Raw genomic sequence first — 10,436 nt, 5'->3', positions numbered from 1 at the left:
AGCAGGTGCACTCACTGCTTCTCCCTGATCGTCAGATAGTCGACCTCCTTGTCGTCCACACAGCAAAAAAAGTAACGGGCTTGCTCCCTATGGCCAATCCCTGAAGACGTGGCCAAACCTGCTACACCTGTAGCAACCTAGATCACTGAACAAATTCCGATAACGACTCCGAGCAATCACGGTACACGCGGTTTTCGTTTTTGAGACACGTAACTATGGTTTATGAATTAATATGTTACCAGTAATGTTTTCTTCAAACAATTTTTATAAGCATTATAATTAAAACAAAAATTTCTGGTCTCGATTTATGGGATGTTACAATATTAGTAAAAAAGGTAGACAACAGTATGATATTGTTGATTTAAAAAGCTCATAGTGATGTTTGTATGGTATGATAATATTCTACAAAATGTTGTTCGGAAGGATAAACTTGTTTTTGCTAGATCTTCAAAATACAATTGTTTTAAAACATTAACAAAGGAAACCATAACTCAAACATTAGTGTAATATAAACATCTATCCACTAGACACACTCAATCCACCATCTAACAGTACGCTCATGTGTAGTAGGTTGCAACAACTCGTTGGGGGGGGGGGGGGAAGCTACATAAAAAACATTATATAAAAGTTAAGCGAAAGTTATTTCTGTCATATCAACTTATAAATTATAAAGTGGAGTAAATTACATACATTGGTAACATCGAGAATACGTTCACAATCACTTACATGCAAACGCCTCATCCTAAATATGTAGCTGCCCGGGGATAACACCCAATATAGGGGAACCAACAATACTACTATTGGGAAATGTCTCACAGATCCAAATCTACAAAAAAAATAAGATGAAAACCAACTTAATAAATTAACAAAGTTACAATATTTGTTGTTTAAAAACTATTATTAAACATAGTGTACATACCTTAAATGCATAGATAAATCTATGCAGAGTATATGTGTGTCTACTGCCGATTCTTGTTGGATTTGGGTTCAAATGGCCCTTAATCTTATCAAAATAGTATGCAATTGTTTGTAAGTGAAATCCTATATCAATTTGCACAACGGACACCTTGTTAAAAAAAATTACACTTAATAATTATATGTATCATTTTGATATAATGTGGGTAAAAAAAACTATTATACTTGTTAAACTCTTGTAAATTAGAGACAAGTGTCATACGTTCATTAGTAACTGGTTGTCGCAGGTATTTCTCAAAAAATCCTTGCTCTAGCATTGTCACAACTAGCATTTTAGCCAGGAAATTATATTCTCATGTAAACATTCAATTATTGTAAGGCATGTAATCTAAGTGAATGTCATATTCTATACTCAATCAAAATCATTAATTTGAATCAAAACACTTGAGTGAAGTTCAAAATCTGATACAATACGTCTCATATAGTCAACTATGGGTTGAAAACCCTAAAAATCCCGGTTCCAGTTTAATATGAACTCAGATTCTCTTATTGGGCCTAATGGACCAATAAACTTTCAATTTGACCATTTTGGGCCTAGGAACCCTAATTAGGCTCTAATTGAACCCACATTCATAAGATTTTAGTATTTTGGGCGATGTAAGCCTAGAATAATGCATCTTATCTCTAATGGGCCTTGTTCGGCCATAAATGATTCCATTTGCCCTAATGGGCCATAAACCCTATTTAATTGGGTTCCATTGGGCCATGAACCCTCATAAGGGCCCAATGGGCTAAAAAATATTACATGGGCCTCATAATTTCAAACTAAGTCAAGATAGGGCCCAAATTCTCTCATTTCTTTTTCATTAGCACAATTCTCGGCCCAATCAATTAACAAAAAAAGGGGGTTTAAATCTAGCATGCAACACATCATTTTTACATGGTGGATTTCCATGCAACATCACCTCATCACTTCTCTCTATTCCCTCTCTAAATCTCAGCTGAAGACCCTCTCTTCCATCACTCTCCATTTCAATTTTTCTCACCTATATTCCTTCTCTCTCAAACACAAGAAGATCTCCTTCCTCCATCATTGCTAATTTTCGTGATCCTGGGTGTGATCCCAAGAGTTCTTCAACAAGTATCACCCACTTGGTAAGTTGCCATCATACATAAGTTATTGATTTCCATTTTTAAGCTAAGAACACTCCCTTACATGGCTTCATTCGTGTTCTAGCTTCCTAGGACCATCTAAGTTTCGAAACTTCTTCTAAAGAAACACTCAAGGCCGAAAACCACATCATCTCCTTCCATCTCTTCATCAAACTGAGAACAACAACCCAAAGTGAGTTCATACACCCCTTGTTTTTGGGTTTACTTTATTTTGGGGGAGAATACAAGTTGCTTATGTGGTAGATCTATGTATTGTGCATGTTTATGTGTGTTTTTCTTATTATAAGCTGTGAAAATGTGGTGAAACACTATAGATCTCGAAAACTCTAACAAAAATTGGTGAAATTTGTAAACTAAAACACTTTAAGCAACATTCTATAAAGATGAAAGTGTTAAACATGTTGAAGTTATTGGAAAAACTATACAAAATCTTGTATCATGGCCATTTTTTGTCAAATAAACAAAAAGTTGAGACTTTTATGACATTTACAGTTTCATAAGGACTAAAAGAGTCAATTTTATATAAAAATGGGTCTTTATGATATTCTTGGTATTAAAAGGGCCAAAAATGTAAATTTTTGTATAATGGGCCTTAATATGGGCCTTTATGGTTTCTTAGGCCTAATTTGTAAAAACTTCGATTTTTATGTATTAAATTGTTATTTAACACAAATTGAGCCAAAAATGTAATTTACGGTTTTTATGGGCTGAAAATGTAACTTTATTTGAATTTGGGCCTAAAATGTTATTTTCACAAAACTTGGGCCAGAAATATCATTTTTATCAAAAATGGGTTGAATATGTAAATTCTTATAATAATGGGCCGAAAACATCAAAATATATAATTTTGGGCCAAGAATGTCAATTTATATTTATTTGCGCCGAAAATGTCAAATTTTATGATTTTTGGGCCGAAAATATAATTGTTAACCAAAGTGGGCTAAAAATGTCATTTTATTAGAATTAAGCCCATAAATGTAAACTTTTGGTCATAAGGGGGCTTAAAGTGTCAATCTTATCAAAATGTGCCTAAAATGTAAATTTTCGGCTTAATGGGCCTAAAATGTCAATATTACAAAATCAGGCCTTTTACGTTATTTTGGTAAACAAACGGACTAAATACATCGATTACACGTTTATTGGGCCAAATACTTACACTACATGTCCATTGGGGCTTAATGGCCCATTTACATGCTTATTGGGCCTAATACTTACCTTACATGTTTATTGGGCCTTAAGGGTCCATTTACATGCTTATTAGGTCTGGAATGTACAACACATGCTTATTGGGCCTATACTATGTATTACATGTTTATTGGGCCTTAGTGGTCCTCCTACATGTCCATTGGGCCTCATACATTCACACACATACTCGTTGGAGTTTACAAATATAAAATGTACTCGGAAAAACATTATACATAACATGATACCATACTCGTGTGAACACAGTTAATAATCCAGTGAGACATGTTGGTTGACACCTTTAGAGTGTACGATCGTAGCCTGTAGTTATAACCAGAGTCTCCTTGAGGGAGAGCGTGAGTTTGTATATAGATCTATACGAGGTGACTCCCCACACCTGAGCTATTCGCTACAGTTAGACTATGCTAGTCTAGGGTGACAAACCTTACCTTAATTAAGTAGGTGCTGAAAGCGCCACGACAGGCGAATTCGTCATAAATTAGGTATGGTTAAAACGACTCACTTAAAGATTCTCTCCAACACGATTTTAAGAAACACCTATAAGATCTTGTTGATACAAAAACTTACATACACTGATATTTGGTTTTAGGGTTGAGACCGCAACACTCTTATAAACAGAAAATATAGGATTTTCTGGGGAAACACACAGTTAAACAATACTTTTTACTTACATTAGGAAATACATGATTTTTATCTGGATTGCATCTTACTATACAAAAACAGAAAACACATGCATTAATACTTGATTTCGACACATCACGTTCAAACTATTTTTCAGATAAATATCGGATTTTCTGGTGTTTTACTAACAGTACAAAACTTTCATTCAACAGACTTATGAACTCACCAACATTATATATGTTGACGTTTTCAAAATAACTTGTATTCTCAGGGAATCGTTAAGCGGAAAGGTCTCCAAGAACATGTGGAATTTGTAGAATTTTTGTTATCTCATACATTGATTATTTTGGCATGTAACTGATGATACTATACTTGATGTAAACAATGCTAGTTGTATTTTGATATGTATGATGATGGTGTTGTCTTGTTTCAATTATATATCGTCTGGTTCGGGGTGTGACAAGCATATACAACAGCGAGACTCTCACCACGTTATCATTGTTTAATTGATGAAATGAGTTATTGAACGCGTTCGTAAGGTCATCCATACTCACCGTACGTGAAAGCGGCACAAATGGAAACACACATTCTCTAAATGCTGCAAAACCAAAACCAGGATCGAAATAATTCCCAAACTGCAAGCCAGTGACTAATCAGAATGCTTTCGTGTCAAAGCAAACCCGATAGTCTCCAACCGGAAATAGAAGAAGATGGATCGTTTCGTATGTGCATCGACTATAGAGAACTCAACAAGCTTACCATTAAAAATTGTTATCCTTTGCCCCGCATTGACGATTTATTTGATCAACTTCAAGGAGCCAACTACTTCTCGAAGATAGATCTACGATCCGGATATCACCAACTACGAGTGCTAGAGGAGGATGTTCCCAAGACAGCCTTCCGAACTCGTTATGGACACTACGAGTTTATGGTGATGTCGTTCGGAATAACTAACGTGCCCGCAGTATTCATGGATCTGATGAATAGGGTGTGTCGTCCTTACTTGGATCAGTTCGTCATTGTTTTCATTGATGACATACTTATCTACTCTCGAAGTAAGGAGGAACATAGTCAACATCTCCATAGAGTCTTAGAAACATTGCGAGCGGAGAAGCTCTATGCGAAGTTCTCCAAGTGCGAATTTTGGATCCGACGAGTCGAATTCTTAGGCCATGTTGTTAGCAAAGAAGGAATACACGTGGACCCTTCTAAAATCAAGGCCATTGAGAACTAGTCAGCACCAAAGACACCTACAGAAATTCATCAATTTCTAGGTCTCGCTGGCTACTATCGCAAGTTCATTCATAACTTCTCCCGCATAGCGAAACCTCTTACAACCCTGACCCAAAAAGGCGTGGCCTTTGACTGGGAAGAGAAACAGGAAAGAGCGTTCCAAACGCTCAAACGAGCCTTGTGCACCGCACCAATACTATCCCTCCCCGAAGGGATAGAAGACTTCATTGTCTATTGTGATGCATCAAATCAATGACTCGGATGTGTTCTGATGCAGCGAGGTAAAGTCATAGCCTATGCCTCGAGACAGCTGAAGACACATGAGGTTAACTACACCACCCATGATCTTGAGATAGGAGCAGTTGTGTTTGCTCTGAAGATCTGGAGACACTACCTGTATGGTACAAAAAGCACGGTCTTTACAGACCACGAGAGTCTACAACACATTTTCGACCAGAAGGAGCTCAACATGAGACAACGACGGTGGGTCGAGCTACTCAGTGATTACGAGTGCGAAATTCGTTATCATCCGGGTAAACCCAATATAGTAGCCGACGCCTTAAGTCGGAAAGAATATGCTGGTCGTAGAGTCAAATATTTGACTCTAACTATCCATTCACACTTTTCCATGCAAATTAAGGAGGCTCAGCTCAACGCGTTGAAACCTAAAAACGTGGCCGGTGAATCCCTTAGAGGGATGGATAAGAACTTGGAAGTCAAGGGTGGCGGAGCCTTATACCTCATGGATCAGATCTGGAAACCAAAACACGGTGGCTTCAGAGACTTGGTCATGACCGAGGCTCACAACACTCGTTATTCCATCCACCCGGGTTCAGATAAGATGTATCTGGATCTTAAAAGGTTATATTGGTGGCCTAACATGAAAGCAGATATTGCTACCTTCGTAAGTAAGTGCCTTACTTGCGCGAAGGTAAAGGTCGAATACCAGAAACCCTCCAGTCTTCTACAGCAACCGGAGATACCAGAATGGAAGTGGGAGCGGATCACTATGGAATTCATAACCAAGTTGCCCAAGACGACGGGTGGACTTGATTCCACATGGGTCATCGTCGATAAACTAACCAAGTCTGCACACTTCTTGCCAATCAAAGAAACAGACAAGATGGAGAAACTTACAAGAACTTACATTAGGGAGATTGTAAGACTGCACGGTGTTCCCTTATTTATTATCTCGGACAGATATAGTAGATTCACTTCGAGGTTCTGGCAGTCGTTACAAAGTTCCCTAGGAACTAGGTTGGACATGAGTACAGCCTACCATCCACAGACCGACGGGCAAAGTGAGAGAACTATCCAAACCTTGGAAGATATGTTGCGAGCATTTGTGATAGACTTCGGGAAAGCATGGGATACTCATTTACCCCTTGTCGAATTTTCCTACAACAACAGTTATCACACGAGCATAAAGGCAGCTCCATTCGAGGCCCTCTGTGGTCAAAAGTGCAGATCCCCTCTGTGTTGGGTTGAGGTGGGTGATACCCAGTTAGCTAAGGGACGAGTTTCTGAAAGCACTCTCACGAGTCCGGAGATCATTCGGGAAACAACAGAGAAGATCGTTCAAATTCGTGAACGATTGAAAGCCTCTAGAGACCGACAGAAAAGCTACGCTGACAAGCGAAGGAAACCGTTGGAATTCTAGGTGGGCGACCGAGTTCTACTGAAGGTCTCACCCTAGAAGGGCTTTATACGCTTCGGAAAGCGTGGGAAGCTCAATCCAAGATACATAGGGCCTTTCGAGATTCTCGCAAGAATCGTCCCTATAGCTTACAAACTCAATCTACCCAATGAACTTCGTAACTTACAATCTACATTCCACGTCTCTAACTTGAAAAAGTGTTTGTCCGACGAGACTCTTGTAATCCCAATCGACGAGATTGAGATCAACGAGAGCCTCAACTTCGTGGAAGAACCAGTATAGATCATGGACTGAGAGGTCAAGCAAACAAAACAAAGCTGTATCCCGATAGTGAAGGTTCGCTGGAACGCAAAGCGGGGACCTGAATTCACTTGGGAGCGAGAGGATCAGATGAAACTGAAATATCCTCGTCTTTTTGCTTAGTTGTTTGTAACTAATTTAATTGTTTAGACTTTAATTTCGGGACGAAATTCCCTTTAACAGGGGGATGATGTGACAACCCGGAATTTTCATTCGGTCAAACCTTAAAAGCCAATCACTTCATATTATAAGTCAAGTTAACTTTTACTTGTTTTTGGGGAAAAATAAGTTCATTTGATTATTTTAATAATTAATCTTTAAACGAACGGGTGAACGGATGGGCCGTCTCGGGTCTCGAAATTTCTAAACCGCAAACACCTCGTGTCTTAGAAGTTCGCGACCAAACTTTTAAGTTTGGGTCAAAAAATCACCCAAAAACCGTAAACTCATGCCTTAAGCATGAGTTTACTCCCCAAGATAGTCACTTTATGTTTACTCCCCATTTACCAAAAGAGTAAACTCCAAAAAACCTCTCAAGTATCATCCTAGAATTAAATCAAGATCTTCAAACTCGTAAGTGTTCTAGCCATTCCAAGTTGATATAACACTTAATCTAGTGTTTGTGCATCTATTCATCCATTCATTTTTGTGTTTTGATTAGATTTCCAAAAACACCAAGAACACCAAGAATACATACTAAGTGTTCTTGGACTTTTAGCATATTTCAAGCTTCCTTATAGTAAGTACTTCCATCCTTGAGTCTTATTAAGTTAGTATTGCATGTTAGCATCAAGAAAATATGCCAAGAACACAAGGAATAAGGTGTTCAGGTCCAAGAATGTTCTTGGGCCGTAAACACCAAGAAAGGCACCAAAGTGTGCCTAAGTCCTTAATCTAAGCCCTAGTTGGATGTTTAAGCCTTCCTTGATATGTTTGAACCTTCCCTTGATGTGTTTAAGCCTTGAAAAACACCAAAGTCCAACACTTTTATGTGTTTACGGTTTGGGGATCTCCCAAAACCGTAAACACCTTAAAGTGTGTTTATTTGGGCCATAGTCCTTCCTTAGGCCTAAAAACTAACCTAGACAATTACCTTGATGAGTTAAGGACTTGAAAACATAGCAATACCAATTTCCATATGGTTTTAAGGTATTAAACCCAAAGGGAAATGACCATGAGGCCGTAAACTCCTCAAAGGAGTGTTTTGTTGCCCTAGTCCCTTCCTAAGGCCTAACCACCAAGTAGAAATGCTTCAAAGGACTTGTAAAACCTCAAAACAACATATGGTCATAAGGTGTAGAGTTTATGACCGTAAACCCTTGAGTTTACTGCCGTAAACTCCTTGGGTAATGTTCATTAAAACCGTAAACTCCAAAGGAGTTTACCCTTGAACTCCAAACACTCTAGCTTTGCCCTACAAACACTTGGATGCAACCCTTGTGATCTTTAACACTTGAAACAAATTGTTTTCATGTTCTAGAGTGGTTATAAATTGGCTAATTAGTTATATATATATATATATATATATATATATATATATGTTCATTATATGATAACTAGGCTCGTGCGTGTGTACAAGTCTCCACTTGTCACCTAGCACAGTATCCGACACTTCAATCCAATCCACTCGCTGCAAGTGAGTTCATACCCCTTAATCAATGTTTTAAATGATTTTAAATGCTTTAATGGGGGAATACAAGTAGAAAACAGTACGTTATTAAATCACTCATATGTATTTTATAACTGTGTTTTCATCCAGCAGATTCCACATACTTCAAAATGTGATGCATGAAATGGTTTTCTATCTTAAAATACCTTGGTAACAAAAGTATTAGTTTTGAAATATTTATTAAAATGACATCAAGTCATTGTTAATTATTGTTCAAAACTCTTAGATGTCTTACAAAACCATTTTTACCTTCTTGAACAAAACTATATCTATACACTTATGTTCTTATATATGTATTGATTTTATAGTTTCATCCTTCATTCAGTTTCCCACACTCTTGTGTAGCAAGGGTGTATAAACCTGCTTGGACACCAATTACCTTCCAGTTAAGTATTATAGGGATAGTTAGAAGATACAAAACATTATTCCTATTTCAAGGAATTACACCAGAGTCAGTTCATTCATGAGTCTATACTATAAATTACATGTTACATGAATACGTCTACATAGATACGCTTACATGAATACCTTACATGAATACTTTTACATAGATACATTTACCTGTATACACTTACATGAATACATGTATCTCGATTCACGAGGATGATTTATTAGTACCTTCTGTGTAAATTGTCCTGCCTATCCCAGAACAATAGGATATCTAGACGGGACTAACCATTCTGAAACCCACCTGTTAGCAACAGTGGTAGATGAACATCTATGGATGCCTGCAGTTATTACTTATACTAGGGGTACCTTTACGTGACTAACCATTCCATTAGCCTACTGTTCGCTACAGAGGTAAATAACCATCTACGGATGCCTACGGTTAATACTTATACTAGGTGTACCTTTACGGGACTAACCCTTCCTTAAACCTGCTATAGCTACAGAGGAAAATTGAATAATCTACGGATGTTCAAAGGTTATACATTTCGCAAATCGCGATGTCGTGTTAATCCTAATACAAAAGGATAACAATTACATGATTACATTATTCCTATTACTTTATTTTGTGATACATTCACATAAACGATGAGTTAGACTAAGTACTCTTAGTAATAGTCAAAAAGGAAGGAAAAACTATCATTTTATAGCAAAACATTCGGGTCTTGGTAGAAGACTACATTTCATACTAGTAGGAAATAAGGGATTTTCTAGGGTTTTCATACTTATATCAACTGTTTCATTTAAAGGTTTACATGACATTCATAACAGCTTTCCAAAACAAGACAATGACACTTAAATACTTATGAATTCACCAGCTTTAGGCTGATACTCGCTTTCAAAATAACTTGTATTCTCAGGTCACCAGTAGACAGGTACGATGGCCAGGTTTTGACAAGACGGAGCACAGACAAGACTCGTCTTTTATTTTGATTGTATATTTTGGTGTCTTATTACATTGAAAGAACACACATGTATTAAAACTTTACTTTTAATGCAATGGATGATGTTGTTGCTTGTTTACTACTTTACACTGTTGTGATACTGTACATGACGTCCTCCACCCCGGAACGCTTCCGCCGTTCTTGGTTTTGGGGTGTGACATGTTGCCCCGCCAGCTTCTCGAGCTGTCACTACCAAACAATATACCCAATTAGCAATTGGGCCCCATACCATAATCATTAATATATGCATGGTGTAAAATGACCATTCTACCCC

The sequence above is a fragment of the Lactuca sativa genome, chromosome 3, assembly GCF_002870075.4.
Source record: "Lactuca sativa cultivar Salinas chromosome 3, Lsat_Salinas_v11, whole genome shotgun sequence".
Classification (NCBI taxonomy): domain Eukaryota; kingdom Viridiplantae; phylum Streptophyta; class Magnoliopsida; order Asterales; family Asteraceae; genus Lactuca; species Lactuca sativa.
The sequence above is the reverse complement of the archived record's forward strand: the minus strand, read 5'-3'. Positions refer to the sequence as shown.